Source organism: Anomaloglossus baeobatrachus, unplaced genomic scaffold (assembly GCF_048569485.1).
Source record: "Anomaloglossus baeobatrachus isolate aAnoBae1 unplaced genomic scaffold, aAnoBae1.hap1 Scaffold_2590, whole genome shotgun sequence".
In the NCBI taxonomy this organism is placed as follows: domain Eukaryota; kingdom Metazoa; phylum Chordata; class Amphibia; order Anura; family Aromobatidae; genus Anomaloglossus; species Anomaloglossus baeobatrachus.
Genome location: NW_027442141.1, coordinates 72,547 through 86,272, shown reverse-complemented (window position 1 = coordinate 86,272; position 13,726 = coordinate 72,547). Strand labels below are relative to the sequence as shown.

The following is a 13,726-nucleotide window of genomic DNA, read 5'->3' as shown; positions in this document are numbered from 1 at the left end:
CTCGAGTGGCACCCTGGCCTATGCCGGACACATCTTAGGGAGAGAGAGCGAGAGGGAGACAAACCCACGCCTACACAAGACATTTTGTCACCCAAGCCAACCCTTGAAAAGGCTGCTTTGCAGAGCAAAAACAAGAAGAATGGTGCGTTTTGCAGCCGCCGCCCACTGCAATGAATCTGAATAACTCCTCCTTTAGGGCGCAAGCAACTCCCCTCCCCCTTGCAGTCTTTCCAATTCACGATACAAAAAGACGGACAGGACAGGTTGCCTGACTTTCCGTCACTGCCACCCTTTGCCATCCTTACCCGTAGAAAGCCCTTTCATCATCCCCAAACCCTAATCTTTTCCCTTTCCTTCCCAGCCCCCAAACCCTGCCCTCTGTACCTTTCTCACCACCCGCTTCCCTTCTCCTGTCATCCCCCTACCACCCGGGAAAAAAAGAGATTGCCCCCTCCTTCCACTAGCCCACCCTCCCACCCAAAGAACAACTTCTTCTGCGCAGCTTGTTTTCTAGGCAGCAGCGCTATTGTGATGTCATCGGGGGGCATTGTGACAAGCCGCCAGTGTTCCGTCTCTTCATGTTGTGCACTGTTCAAACCGAAAATACATCAACAGGCAGGCTACAGAAAAGCTTACTAACAAAGGTTAGAGAGGGGCTTTCTCAGAGGGCTTTTTACAGTTTGTCTATTCCCAATTAGCCGGTTTAGTATACTTAATGAAAGTACTAATTCTTTCATAGGCCGCCCATTCTTAGTATTTGACGTTCAGGTAACAACAGGTAACTTTATTTGGAGTGGAAGCAGAGAGATAACACCAGATGCCAATTGTAGATCCTCTCACACCTGTGGTCACTGCAGCATCTGACTCCACTTTGTCCAAAAGGGATCTATTCCATTCAATTACACATGATCTAGATTAGACTGACAACAAGATACTGCACGGGACATAGCAGAGTTGGTGAAGTTGAGTGGTGATGAGTTTGCTATTTGGATGAATAAAGCAAGTAAAAAGTGTGTTAGATAAAAATTCATTTCAATTCGCTAATCGGGCTAATATGAATCAGGTGAATCGAGTTCTGCTTTTGGAAACTGGGTTAAGAAGGGGTGCACCGTTCCTGGAGGTACTGCAATACCAGGTCAATGCGTGGAGTGGACAGAGCAAGCTCTTTTTCCATCTCCCTGTTCTAAAAATCCATTTAATATATGGTCCCCAGATAGGGGACGTATCAGATATTAAACTGATAAGAACAGATACTACACTTGATCTTAGCCAAAAGGCCGAGAAGCGATAACCAGAATTGGTTTGGGCCTCGAGTGGCACCCTGGCCTATGCCGGACACATCTTAGGGAGAGAGAGCGAGAGGGAGACAAACCCACGCCTACACAAGACATTTTGTCACCCAAGCCAACCCTTGAAAAGGCTGCTTTGCAGAGCAAAAACAAGAAGAATGGTGCGTTTTGCAGCCGCCGCCCACTGCAATGAATCTGAATAACTCCTCCTTTAGGGCGCAAGCAACTCCCCTCCCCCTTGCAGTCTTTCCAATTCACGATACAAAAAGACGGACAGGACAGGTTGCCTGACTTTCCGTCACTGCCACCCTTTGCCATCCTTACCCGTAGAAAGCCCTTTCATCATCCCCAAACCCTAATCTTTTCCCTTTCCTTCCCAGCCCCCAAACCCTGCCCTCTGTACCTTTCTCACCACCCGCTTCCCTTCTCCTGTCATCCCCCTACCACCCGGGAAAAAAAGAGATTGCCCCCTCCTTCCACTAGCCCACCCTCCCACCCAAAGAACAACTTCTTCTGCGCAGCTTGTTTTCTAGGCAGCAGCGCTATTGTGATGTCATCGGGGGGCATTGTGACAAGCCGCCAGTGTTCCGTCTCTTCATGTTGTGCACTGTTCAAACCGAAAATACATCAACAGGCAGGCTACAGAAAAGCTTACTAACAAAGGTTAGAGAGGGGCTTTCTCAGAGGGCTTTTTACAGTTTGTCTATTCCCAATTAGCCGGTTTAGTATACTTAATGAAAGTACTAATTCTTTCATAGGCCGCCCATTCTTAGTATTTGACGTTCAGGTAACAACAGGTAACTTTATTTGGAGTGGAAGCAGAGAGATAACACCAGATGCCAATTGTAGATCCTCTCACACCTGTGGTCACTGCAGCATCTGACTCCACTTTGTCCAAAAGGGATCTATTCCATTCAATTACACATGATCTAGATTAGACTGACAACAAGATACTGCACGGGACATAGCAGAGTTGGTGAAGTTGAGTGGTGATGAGTTTGCTATTTGGATGAATAAAGCAAGTAAAAAGTGTGTTAGATAAAAATTAATTTCAATTCGCTAATCGGGCTAATATGAATCAGGTGAATCGAGTTCTGCTTTTGGAAACTGGGTTAAGAAGGGGTGCACCGTTCCTGGAGGTACTGCAATACCAGGTCAATGCGTGGAGTGGACAGAGCAAGCTCTTTTTCCATCTCCCTGTTCTAAAAATCCATTTAATATATGGTCCCCAGATAGGGGACGTATCAGATATTAAACTGATAAGAACAGATACTACACTTGATCTTAGCCAAAAGGCCGAGAAGCGATAACCAGAATTGGTTTGGGCCTCGAGTGGCACCCTGGCCTATGCCGGACACATCTTAGGGAGAGAGAGCGAGAGGGAGACAAACCCACGCCTACACAAGACATTTTGTCACCCAAGCCAACCCTTGAAAAGGCTGCTTTGCAGAGCAAAAACAAGAAGAATGGTGCGTTTTGCAGCCGCCGCCCACTGCAATGAATCTGAATAACTCCTCCTTTAGGGCGCAAGCAACTCCCCTCCCCCTTGCAGTCTTTCCAATTCACGATACAAAAAGACGGACAGGACAGGTTGCCTGACTTTCCGTCACTGCCACCCTTTGCCATCCTTACCCGTAGAAAGCCCTTTCATCATCCCCAAACCCTAATCTTTTCCCTTTCCTTCCCAGCCCCCAAACCCTGCCCTCTGTACCTTTCTCACCACCCGCTTCCCTTCTCCTGTCATCCCCCTACCACCCGGGAAAAAAAGAGATTGCCCCCTCCTTCCACTAGCCCACCCTCCCACCCAAAGAACAACTTCTTCTGCGCAGCTTGTTTTCTAGGCAGCAGCGCTATTGTGATGTCATCGGGGGGCATTGTGACAAGCCGCCAGTGTTCCGTCTCTTCATGTTGTGCACTGTTCAAACCGAAAATACATCAACAGGCAGGCTACAGAAAAGCTTACTAACAAAGGTTAGAGAGGGGCTTTCTCAGAGGGCTTTTTACAGTTTGTCTATTCCCAATTAGCCGGTTTAGTATACTTAATGAAAGTACTAATTCTTTCATAGGCCGCCCATTCTTAGTATTTGACGTTCAGGTAACAACAGGTAACTTTATTTGGAGTGGAAGCAGAGAGATAACACCAGATGCCAATTGTAGATCCTCTCACACCTGTGGTCACTGCAGCATCTGACTCCACTTTGTCCAAAAGGGATCTATTCCATTCAATTACACATGATCTAGATTAGACTGACAACAAGATACTGCACGGGACATAGCAGAGTTGGTGAAGTTGAGTGGTGATGAGTTTGCTATTTGGATGAATAAAGCAAGTAAAAAGTGTGTTAGATAAAAATTCATTTCAATTCGCTAATCGGGCTAATATGAATCAGGTGAATCGAGTTCTGCTTTTGGAAACTGGGTTAAGAAGGGGTGCACCGTTCCTGGAGGTACTGCAATACCAGGTCAATGCGTGGAGTGGACAGAGCAAGCTCTTTTTCCATCTCCCTGTTCTAAAAATCCATTTAATATATGGTCCCCAGATAGGGGACGTATCAGATATTAAACTGATAAGAACAGATACTACACTTGATCTTAGCCAAAAGGCCGAGAAGCGATAACCAGAATTGGTTTGGGCCTCGAGTGGCACCCTGGCCTATGCCGGACACATCTTAGGGAGAGAGAGCGAGAGGGAGACAAACCCACGCCTACACAAGACATTTTGTCACCCAAGCCAACCCTTGAAAAGGCTGCTTTGCAGAGCAAAAACAAGAAGAATGGTGCGTTTTGCAGCCGCCGCCCACTGCAATGAATCTGAATAACTCCTCCTTTAGGGCGCAAGCAACTCCCCTCCCCCTTGCAGTCTTTCCAATTCACGATACAAAAAGACGGACAGGACAGGTTGCCTGACTTTCCGTCACTGCCACCCTTTGCCATCCTTACCCGTAGAAAGCCCTTTCATCATCCCCAAACCCTAATCTTTTCCCTTTCCTTCCCAGCCCCCAAACCCTGCCCTCTGTACCTTTCTCACCACCCGCTTCCCTTCTCCTGTCATCCCCCTACCACCCGGGAAAAAAAGAGATTGCCCCCTCCTTCCACTAGCCCACCCTCCCACCCAAAGAACAACTTCTTCTGCGCAGCTTGTTTTCTAGGCAGCAGCGCTATTGTGATGTCATCGGGGGGCATTGTGACAAGCCGCCAGTGTTCCGTCTCTTCATGTTGTGCACTGTTCAAACCGAAAATACATCAACAGGCAGGCTACAGAAAAGCTTACTAACAAAGGTTAGAGAGGGGCTTTCTCAGAGGGCTTTTTACAGTTTGTCTATTCCCAATTAGCCGGTTTAGTATACTTAATGAAAGTACTAATTCTTTCATAGGCCGCCCATTCTTAGTATTTGACGTTCAGGTAACAACAGGTAACTTTATTTGGAGTGGAAGCAGAGAGATAACACCAGATGCCAATTGTAGATCCTCTCACACCTGTGGTCACTGCAGCATCTGACTCCACTTTGTCCAAAAGGGATCTATTCCATTCAATTACACATGATCTAGATTAGACTGACAACAAGATACTGCACGGGACATAGCAGAGTTGGTGAAGTTGAGTGGTGATGAGTTTGCTATTTGGATGAATAAAGCAAGTAAAAAGTGTGTTAGATAAAAATTCATTTCAATTCGCTAATCGGGCTAATATGAATCAGGTGAATCGAGTTCTGCTTTTGGAAACTGGGTTAAGAAGGGGTGCACCGTTCCTGGAGGTACTGCAATACCAGGTCAATGCGTGGAGTGGACAGACCAAGCTCTTTTTCCATCTCCCTGTTCTAAAAATCCATTTAATATATGGTCCCCAGATAGGGGATGTATCAGATATTAAACTGATAAGAACAGATACTACACTTGATCTTAGCCAAAAGGCCGAGAAGCGATAACCAGAATTGGTTTGGGCCTCGAGTGGCACCCTGGCCTATGCCGGACACATCTTAGGGAGAGAGAGCGAGAGGGAGACAAACCCACGCCTACACAAGACATTTTGTCACCCAAGCCAACCCTTGAAAAGGCTGCTTTGCAGAGCAAAAACAAGAAGAATGGTGCGTTTTGCAGCCGCCGCCCACTGCAATGAATCTGAATAACTCCTCCTTTAGGGCGCAAGCAACTCCCCTCCCCCTTGCAGTCTTTCCAATTCACGATACAAAAAGACGGACAGGACAGGTTGCCTGACTTTCCGTCACTGCCACCCTTTGCCATCCTTACCCGTAGAAAGCCCTTTCATCATCCCCAAACCCTAATCTTTTCCCTTTCCTTCCCAGCCCCCAAACCCTGCCCTCTGTACCTTTCTCACCACCCGCTTCCCTTCTCCTGTCATCCCCCTACCACCCGGGAAAAAAAGAGATTGCCCCCTCCTTCCACTAGCCCACCCTCCCACCCAAAGAACAACTTCTTCTGCGCAGCTTGTTTTCTAGGCAGCAGCGCTATTGTGATGTCATCGGGGGGCATTGTGACAAGCCGCCAGTGTTCCGTCTCTTCATGTTGTGCACTGTTCAAACCGAAAATACATCAACAGGCAGGCTACAGAAAAGCTTACTAACAAAGGTTAGAGAGGGGCTTTCTCAGAGGGCTTTTTACAGTTTGTCTATTCCCAATTAGCCGGTTTAGTATACTTAATGAAAGTACTAATTCTTTCATAGGCCGCCCATTCTTAGTATTTGACGTTCAGGTAACAACAGGTAACTTTATTTGGAGTGGAAGCAGAGAGATAACACCAGATGCCAATTGTAGATCCTCTCACACCTGTGGTCACTGCAGCATCTGACTCCACTTTGTCCAAAAGGGATCTATTCCATTCAATTACACATGATCTAGATTAGACTGACAACAAGATACTGCACGGGACATAGCAGAGTTGGTGAAGTTGAGTGGTGATGAGTTTGCTATTTGGATGAATAAAGCAAGTAAAAAGTGTGTTAGATAAAAATTCATTTCAATTCGCTAATCGGGCTAATATGAATCAGGTGAATCGAGTTCTGCTTTTGGAAACTGGGTTAAGAAGGGGTGCACCGTTCCTGGAGGTACTGCAATACCAGGTCAATGCGTGGAGTGGACAGAGCAAGCTCTTTTTCCATCTCCCTGTTCTAAAAATCCATTTAATATATGGTCCCCAGATAGGGGACGTATCAGATATTAAACTGATAAGAACAGATACTACACTTGATCTTAGCCAAAAGGCCGAGAAGCGATAACCAGAATTGGTTTGGGCCTCGAGTGGCACCCTGGCCTATGCCGGACACATCTTAGGGAGAGAGAGCGAGAGGGAGACAAACCCACGCCTACACAAGACATTTTGTCACCCAAGCCAACCCTTGAAAAGGCTGCTTTGCAGAGCAAAAACAAGAAGAATGGTGCGTTTTGCAGCCGCCGCCCACTGCAATGAATCTGAATAACTCCTCCTTTAGGGCGCAAGCAACTCCCCTCCCCCTTGCAGTCTTTCCAATTCACGATACAAAAAGACGGACAGGACAGGTTGCCTGACTTTCCGTCACTGCCACCCTTTGCCATCCTTACCCGTAGAAAGCCCTTTCATCATCCCCAAACCCTAATCTTTTCCCTTTCCTTCCCAGCCCCCAAACCCTGCCCTCTGTACCTTTCTCACCACCCGCTTCCCTTCTCCTGTCATCCCCCTACCACCCGGGAAAAAAAGAGATTGCCCCCTCCTTCCACTAGCCCACCCTCCCACCCAAAGAACAACTTCTTCTGCGCAGCTTGTTTTCTAGGCAGCAGCGCTATTGTGATGTCATCGGGGGGCATTGTGACAAGCCGCCAGTGTTCCGTCTCTTCATGTTGTGCACTGTTCAAACCGAAAATACATCAACAGGCAGGCTACAGAAAAGCTTACTAACAAAGGTTAGAGAGGGGCTTTCTCAGAGGGCTTTTTACAGTTTGTCTATTCCCAATTAGCCGGTTTAGTATACTTAATGAAAGTACTAATTCTTTCATAGGCCGCCCATTCTTAGTATTTGACGTTCAGGTAACAACAGGTAACTTTATTTGGAGTGGAAGCAGAGAGATAACACCAGATGCCAATTGTAGATCCTCTCACACCTGTGGTCACTGCAGCATCTGACTCCACTTTGTCCAAAAGGGATCTATTCCATTCAATTACACATGATCTAGATTAGACTGACAACAAGATACTGCACGGGACATAGCAGAGTTGGTGAAGTTGAGTGGTGATGAGTTTGCTATTTGGATGAATAAAGCAAGTAAAAAGTGTGTTAGATAAAAATTCATTTCAATTCGCTAATCGGGCTAATATGAATCAGGTGAATCGAGTTCTGCTTTTGGAAACTGGGTTAAGAAGGGGTGCACCGTTCCTGGAGGTACTGCAATACCAGGTCAATGCGTGGAGTGGACAGAGCAAGCTCTTTTTCCATCTCCCTGTTCTAAAAATCCATTTAATATATGGTCCCCAGATAGGGGACGTATCAGATATTAAACTGATAAGAACAGATACTACACTTGATCTTAGCCAAAAGGCCGAGAAGCGATAACCAGAATTGGTTTGGGCCTCGAGTGGCACCCTGGCCTATGCCGGACACATCTTAGGGAGAGAGAGCGAGAGGGAGACAAACCCACGCCTACACAAGACATTTTGTCACCCAAGCCAACCCTTGAAAAGGCTGCTTTGCAGAGCAAAAACAAGAAGAATGGTGCGTTTTGCAGCCGCCGCCCACTGCAATGAATCTGAATAACTCCTCCTTTAGGGCGCAAGCAACTCCCCTCCCCCTTGCAGTCTTTCCAATTCACGATACAAAAAGACGGACAGGACAGGTTGCCTGACTTTCCGTCACTGCCACCCTTTGCCATCCTTACCCGTAGAAAGCCCTTTCATCATCCCCAAACCCTAATCTTTTCCCTTTCCTTCCCAGCCCCCAAACCCTGCCCTCTGTACCTTTCTCACCACCCGCTTCCCTTCTCCTGTCATCCCCCTACCACCCGGGAAAAAAAGAGATTGCCCCCTCCTTCCACTAGCCCACCCTCCCACCCAAAGAACAACTTCTTCTGCGCAGCTTGTTTTCTAGGCAGCAGCGCTATTGTGATGTCATCGGGGGGCATTGTGACAAGCCGCCAGTGTTCCGTCTCTTCATGTTGTGCACTGTTCAAACCGAAAATACATCAACAGGCAGGCTACAGAAAAGCTTACTAACAAAGGTTAGAGAGGGGCTTTCTCAGAGGGCTTTTTACAGTTTGTCTATTCCCAATTAGCCGGTTTAGTATACTTAATGAAAGTACTAATTCTTTCATAGGCCGCCCATTCTTAGTATTTGACGTTCAGGTAACAACAGGTAACTTTATTTGGAGTGGAAGCAGAGAGATAACACCAGATGCCAATTGTAGATCCTCTCACACCTGTGGTCACTGCAGCATCTGACTCCACTTTGTCCAAAAGGGATCTATTCCATTCAATTACACATGATCTAGATTAGACTGACAACAAGATACTGCACGGGACATAGCAGAGTTGGTGAAGTTGAGTGGTGATGAGTTTGCTATTTGGATGAATAAAGCTTCTAAAAAGTGTGTTAGATAAAAATTCATTTCAATTCGCTAATCGGGCTAATATGAATCAGGTGAATCGAGTTCTGCTTTTGGAAACTGGGTTAAGAAGGGGTGCACCGTTCCTGGAGGTACTGCAATACCAGGTCAATGCGTGGAGTGGACAGAGCAAGCTCTTTTTCCATCTCCCTGTTCTAAAAATCCATTTAATATATGGTCCCCAGATAGGGGACGTATCAGATATTAAACTGATAAGAACAGATACTACACTTGATCTTAGCCAAAAGGCCGAGAAGCGATAACCAGAATTGGTTTGGGCCTCGAGTGGCACCCTGGCCTATGCCGGACACATCTTAGGGAGAGAGAGCGAGAGGGAGACAAACCCACGCCTACACAAGACATTTTGTCACCCAAGCCAACCCTTGAAAAGGCTGCTTTGCAGAGCAAAAACAAGAAGAATGGTGCGTTTTGCAGCCGCCGCCCACTGCAATGAATCTGAATAACTCCTCCTTTAGGGCGCAAGCAACTCCCCTCCCCCTTGCAGTCTTTCCAATTCACGATACAAAAAGACGGACAGGACAGGTTGCCTGACTTTCCGTCACTGCCACCCTTTGCCATCCTTACCCGTAGAAAGCCCTTTCATCATCCCCAAACCCTAATCTTTTCCCTTTCCTTCCCAGCCCCCAAACCCTGCCCTCTGTACCTTTCTCACCACCCGCTTCCCTTCTCCTGTCATCCCCCTACCACCCGGGAAAAAAAGAGATTGCCCCCTCCTTCCACTAGCCCACCCTCCCACCCAAAGAACAACTTCTTCTGCGCAGCTTGTTTTCTAGGCAGCAGCGCTATTGTGATGTCATCGGGGGGCATTGTGACAAGCCGCCAGTGTTCCGTCTCTTCATGTTGTGCACTGTTCAAACCGAAAATACATCAACAGGCAGGCTACAGAAAAGCTTACTAACAAAGGTTAGAGAGGGGCTTTCTCAGAGGGCTTTTTACAGTTTGTCTATTCCCAATTAGCCGGTTTAGTATACTTAATGAAAGTACTAATTCTTTCATAGGCCGCCCATTCTTAGTATTTGACGTTCAGGTAACAACAGGTAACTTTATTTGGAGTGGAAGCAGAGAGATAACACCAGATGCCAATTGTAGATCCTCTCACACCTGTGGTCACTGCAGCATCTGACTCCACTTTGTCCAAAAGGGATCTATTCCATTCAATTACACATGATCTAGATTAGACTGACAACAAGATACTGCACGGGACATAGCAGAGTTGGTGAAGTTGAGTGGTGATGAGTTTGCTATTTGGATGAATAAAGCAAGTAAAAAGTGTGTTAGATAAAAATTCATTTCAATTCGCTAATCGGGCTAATATGAATCAGGTGAATCGAGTTCTGCTTTTGGAAACTGGGTTAAGAAGGGGTGCACCGTTCCTGGAGGTACTGCAATACCAGGTCAATGCGTGGAGTGGACAGAGCAAGCTCTTTTTCCATCTCCCTGTTCTAAAAATCCATTTAATATATGGTCCCCAGATAGGGGACGTATCAGATATTAAACTGATAAGAACAGATACTACACTTGATCTTAGCCAAAAGGCCGAGAAGCGATAACCAGAATTGGTTTGGGCCTCGAGTGGCACCCTGGCCTATGCCGGACACATCTTAGGGAGAGAGAGCGAGAGGGAGACAAACCCACGCCTACACAAGACATTTTGTCACCCAAGCCAACCCTTGAAAAGGCTGCTTTGCAGAGCAAAAACAAGAAGAATGGTGCGTTTTGCAGCCGCCGCCCACTGCAATGAATCTGAATAACTCCTCCTTTAGGGCGCAAGCAACTCCCCTCCCCCTTGCAGTCTTTCCAATTCACGATACAAAAAGACGGACAGGACAGGTTGCCTGACTTTCCGTCACTGCCACCCTTTGCCATCCTTACCCGTAGAAAGCCCTTTCATCATCCCCAAACCCTAATCTTTTCCCTTTCCTTCCCAGCCCCCAAACCCTGCCCTCTGTACCTTTCTCACCACCCGCTTCCCTTCTCCTGTCATCCCCCTACCACCCGGGAAAAAAAGAGATTGCCCCCTCCTTCCACTAGCCCACCCTCCCACCCAAAGAACAACTTCTTCTGCGCAGCTTGTTTTCTAGGCAGCAGCGCTATTGTGATGTCATCGGGGGGCATTGTGACAAGCCGCCAGTGTTCCGTCTCTTCATGTTGTGCACTGTTCAAACCGAAAATACATCAACAGGCAGGCTACAGAAAAGCTTACTAACAAAGGTTAGAGAGGGGCTTTCTCAGAGGGCTTTTTACAGTTTGTCTATTCCCAATTAGCCGGTTTAGTATACTTAATGAAAGTACTAATTCTTTCATAGGCCGCCCATTCTTAGTATTTGACGTTCAGGTAACAACAGGTAACTTTATTTGGAGTGGAAGCAGAGAGATAACACCAGATGCCAATTGTAGATCCTCTCACACCTGTGGTCACTGCAGCATCTGACTCCACTTTGTCCAAAAGGGATCTATTCCATTCAATTACACATGATCTAGATTAGACTGACAACAAGATACTGCACGGGACATAGCAGAGTTGGTGAAGTTGAGTGGTGATGAGTTTGCTATTTGGATGAATAAAGCAAGTAAAAAGTGTGTTAGATAAAAATTCATTTCAATTCGCTAATCGGGCTAATATGAATCAGGTGAATCGAGTTCTGCTTTTGGAAACTGGGTTAAGAAGGGGTGCACCGTTCCTGGAGGTACTGCAATACCAGGTCAATGCGTGGAGTGGACAGAGCAAGCTCTTTTTCCATCTCCCTGTTCTAAAAATCCATTTAATATATGGTCCCCAGATAGGGGACGTATCAGATATTAAACTGATAAGAACAGATACTACACTTGATCTTAGCCAAAAGGCCGAGAAGCGATAACCAGAATTGGTTTGGGCCTCGAGTGGCACCCTGGCCTATGCCGGACACATCTTAGGGAGAGAGAGCGAGAGGGAGACAAACCCACGCCTACACAAGACATTTTGTCACCCAAGCCAACCCTTGAAAAGGCTGCTTTGCAGAGCAAAAACAAGAAGAATGGTGCGTTTTGCAGCCGCCGCCCACTGCAATGAATCTGAATAACTCCTCCTTTAGGGCGCAAGCAACTCCCCTCCCCCTTGCAGTCTTTCCAATTCACGATACAAAAAGACGGACAGGACAGGTTGCCTGACTTTCCGTCACTGCCACCCTTTGCCATCCTTACCCGTAGAAAGCCCTTTCATCATCCCCAAACCCTAATCTTTTCCCTTTCCTTCCCAGCCCCCAAACCCTGCCCTCTGTACCTTTCTCACCACCCGCTTCCCTTCTCCTGTCATCCCCCTACCACCCGGGAAAAAAAGAGATTGCCCCCTCCTTCCACTAGCCCACCCTCCCACCCAAAGAACAACTTCTTCTGCGCAGCTTGTTTTCTAGGCAGCAGCGCTATTGTGATGTCATCGGGGGGCATTGTGACAAGCCGCCAGTGTTCCGTCTCTTCATGTTGTGCACTGTTCAAACCGAAAATACATCAACAGGCAGGCTACAGAAAAGCTTACTAACAAAGGTTAGAGAGGGGCTTTCTCAGAGGGCTTTTTACAGTTTGTCTATTCCCAATTAGCCGGTTTAGTATACTTAATGAAAGTACTAATTCTTTCATAGGCCGCCCATTCTTAGTATTTGACGTTCAGGTAACAACAGGTAACTTTATTTGGAGTGGAAGCAGAGAGATAACACCAGATGCCAATTGTAGATCCTCTCACACCTGTGGTCACTGCAGCATCTGACTCCACTTTGTCCAAAAGGGATCTATTCCATTCAATTACACATGATCTAGATTAGACTGACAACAAGATACTGCACGGGACATAGCAGAGTTGGTGAAGTTGAGTGGTGATGAGTTTGCTATTTGGATGAATAAAGCAAGTAAAAAGTGTGTTAGATAAAAATTCATTTCAATTCGCTAATCGGGCTAATATGAATCAGGTGAATCGAGTTCTGCTTTTGGAAACTGGGTTAAGAAGGGGTGCACCGTTCCTGGAGGTACTGCAATACCAGGTCAATGCGTGGAGTGGACAGAGCAAGCTCTTTTTCCATCTCCCTGTTCTAAAAATCCATTTAATATATGGTCCCCAGATAGGGGACGTATCAGATATTAAACTGATAAGAACAGATACTACACTTGATCTTAGCCAAAAGGCCGAGAAGCGATAACCAGAATTGGTTTGGGCCTCGAGTGGCACCCTGGCCTATGCCAGACACATCTTAGGGAGAGAGAGCGAGAGGGAGACAAACCCACGCCTACACAAGACATTTTGTCACCCAAGCCAACCCTTGAAAAGGCTGCTTTGCAGAGCAAAAACAAGAAGAATGGTGCGTTTTGCAGCCGCCGCCCACTGCAATGAATCTGAATAACTCCTCCTTTAGGGCGCAAGCAACTCCCCTCCCCCTTGCAGTCTTTCCAATTCACGATACAAAAAGACGGACAGGACAGGTTGCCTGACTTTCCGTCACTGCCACCCTTTGCCATCCTTACCCGTAGAAAGCCCTTTCATCATCCCCAAACCCTAATCTTTTCCCTTTCCTTCCCAGCCCCCAAACCCTGCCCTCTGTACCTTTCTCACCACCCGCTTCCCTTCTCCTGTCATCCCCCTACCACCCGGGAAAAAAAGAGATTGCCCCCTCCTTCCACTAGCCCACCCTCCCACCCAAAGAACAACTTCTTCTGCGCAGCTTGTTTTCTAGGCAGCAGCGCTATTGTGATGTCATCGGGGGGCATTGTGACAAGCCGCCAGTGTTCCGTCTCTTCATGTTGTGCACTGTTCAAACCGAAAATACATCAACAGGCAGGCTACAGAAAAGCTTACTAACAAAGGT

The 13,726-nt window shown here is 47.0% G+C and overlaps 10 non-coding genes across 10 annotated transcripts; all 10 read right to left on the bottom strand.

Annotated features, from left to right (window-relative positions):
• Positions 1-1,098: 1,098 nt before the first annotated feature.
• Positions 1,099-1,289, bottom strand: LOC142263461 (U2 spliceosomal RNA). The gene has a single exon (XR_012730516.1). It is a non-coding gene; the product is annotated as a U2 spliceosomal RNA (small nuclear RNA).
• A 1,117-nt stretch (positions 1,290-2,406) lies between these two features.
• Positions 2,407-2,597, bottom strand: LOC142263460 (U2 spliceosomal RNA). The gene has a single exon (XR_012730515.1). It is a non-coding gene; the product is annotated as a U2 spliceosomal RNA (small nuclear RNA).
• A 1,117-nt stretch (positions 2,598-3,714) lies between these two features.
• Positions 3,715-3,905, bottom strand: LOC142263459 (U2 spliceosomal RNA). The gene has a single exon (XR_012730514.1). It is a non-coding gene; the product is annotated as a U2 spliceosomal RNA (small nuclear RNA).
• A 1,117-nt stretch (positions 3,906-5,022) lies between these two features.
• LOC142263533 (U2 spliceosomal RNA) lies at positions 5,023-5,213 on the bottom strand. The gene has a single exon (XR_012730580.1). It is a non-coding gene; the product is annotated as a U2 spliceosomal RNA (small nuclear RNA).
• A 1,117-nt stretch (positions 5,214-6,330) lies between these two features.
• On the bottom strand, positions 6,331-6,521 carry LOC142263620 (U2 spliceosomal RNA). Its single transcript, XR_012730641.1, has one exon. It is a non-coding gene; the product is annotated as a U2 spliceosomal RNA (small nuclear RNA).
• Positions 6,522-7,638: 1,117 nt separating this feature from the next.
• Positions 7,639-7,829, bottom strand: LOC142263619 (U2 spliceosomal RNA). The gene has a single exon (XR_012730640.1). It is a non-coding gene; the product is annotated as a U2 spliceosomal RNA (small nuclear RNA).
• Positions 7,830-8,946: 1,117 nt separating this feature from the next.
• Positions 8,947-9,137, bottom strand: LOC142263617 (U2 spliceosomal RNA). The gene has a single exon (XR_012730639.1). It is a non-coding gene; the product is annotated as a U2 spliceosomal RNA (small nuclear RNA).
• Positions 9,138-10,254: 1,117 nt separating this feature from the next.
• LOC142263616 (U2 spliceosomal RNA) lies at positions 10,255-10,445 on the bottom strand. The gene has a single exon (XR_012730638.1). It is a non-coding gene; the product is annotated as a U2 spliceosomal RNA (small nuclear RNA).
• Positions 10,446-11,562: 1,117 nt separating this feature from the next.
• On the bottom strand, positions 11,563-11,753 carry LOC142263615 (U2 spliceosomal RNA). Its single transcript, XR_012730637.1, has one exon. It is a non-coding gene; the product is annotated as a U2 spliceosomal RNA (small nuclear RNA).
• Positions 11,754-12,870: 1,117 nt separating this feature from the next.
• On the bottom strand, positions 12,871-13,061 carry LOC142263613 (U2 spliceosomal RNA). Its single transcript, XR_012730635.1, has one exon. It is a non-coding gene; the product is annotated as a U2 spliceosomal RNA (small nuclear RNA).
• Between the last annotated feature and the right edge of the window lie 665 nt (positions 13,062-13,726).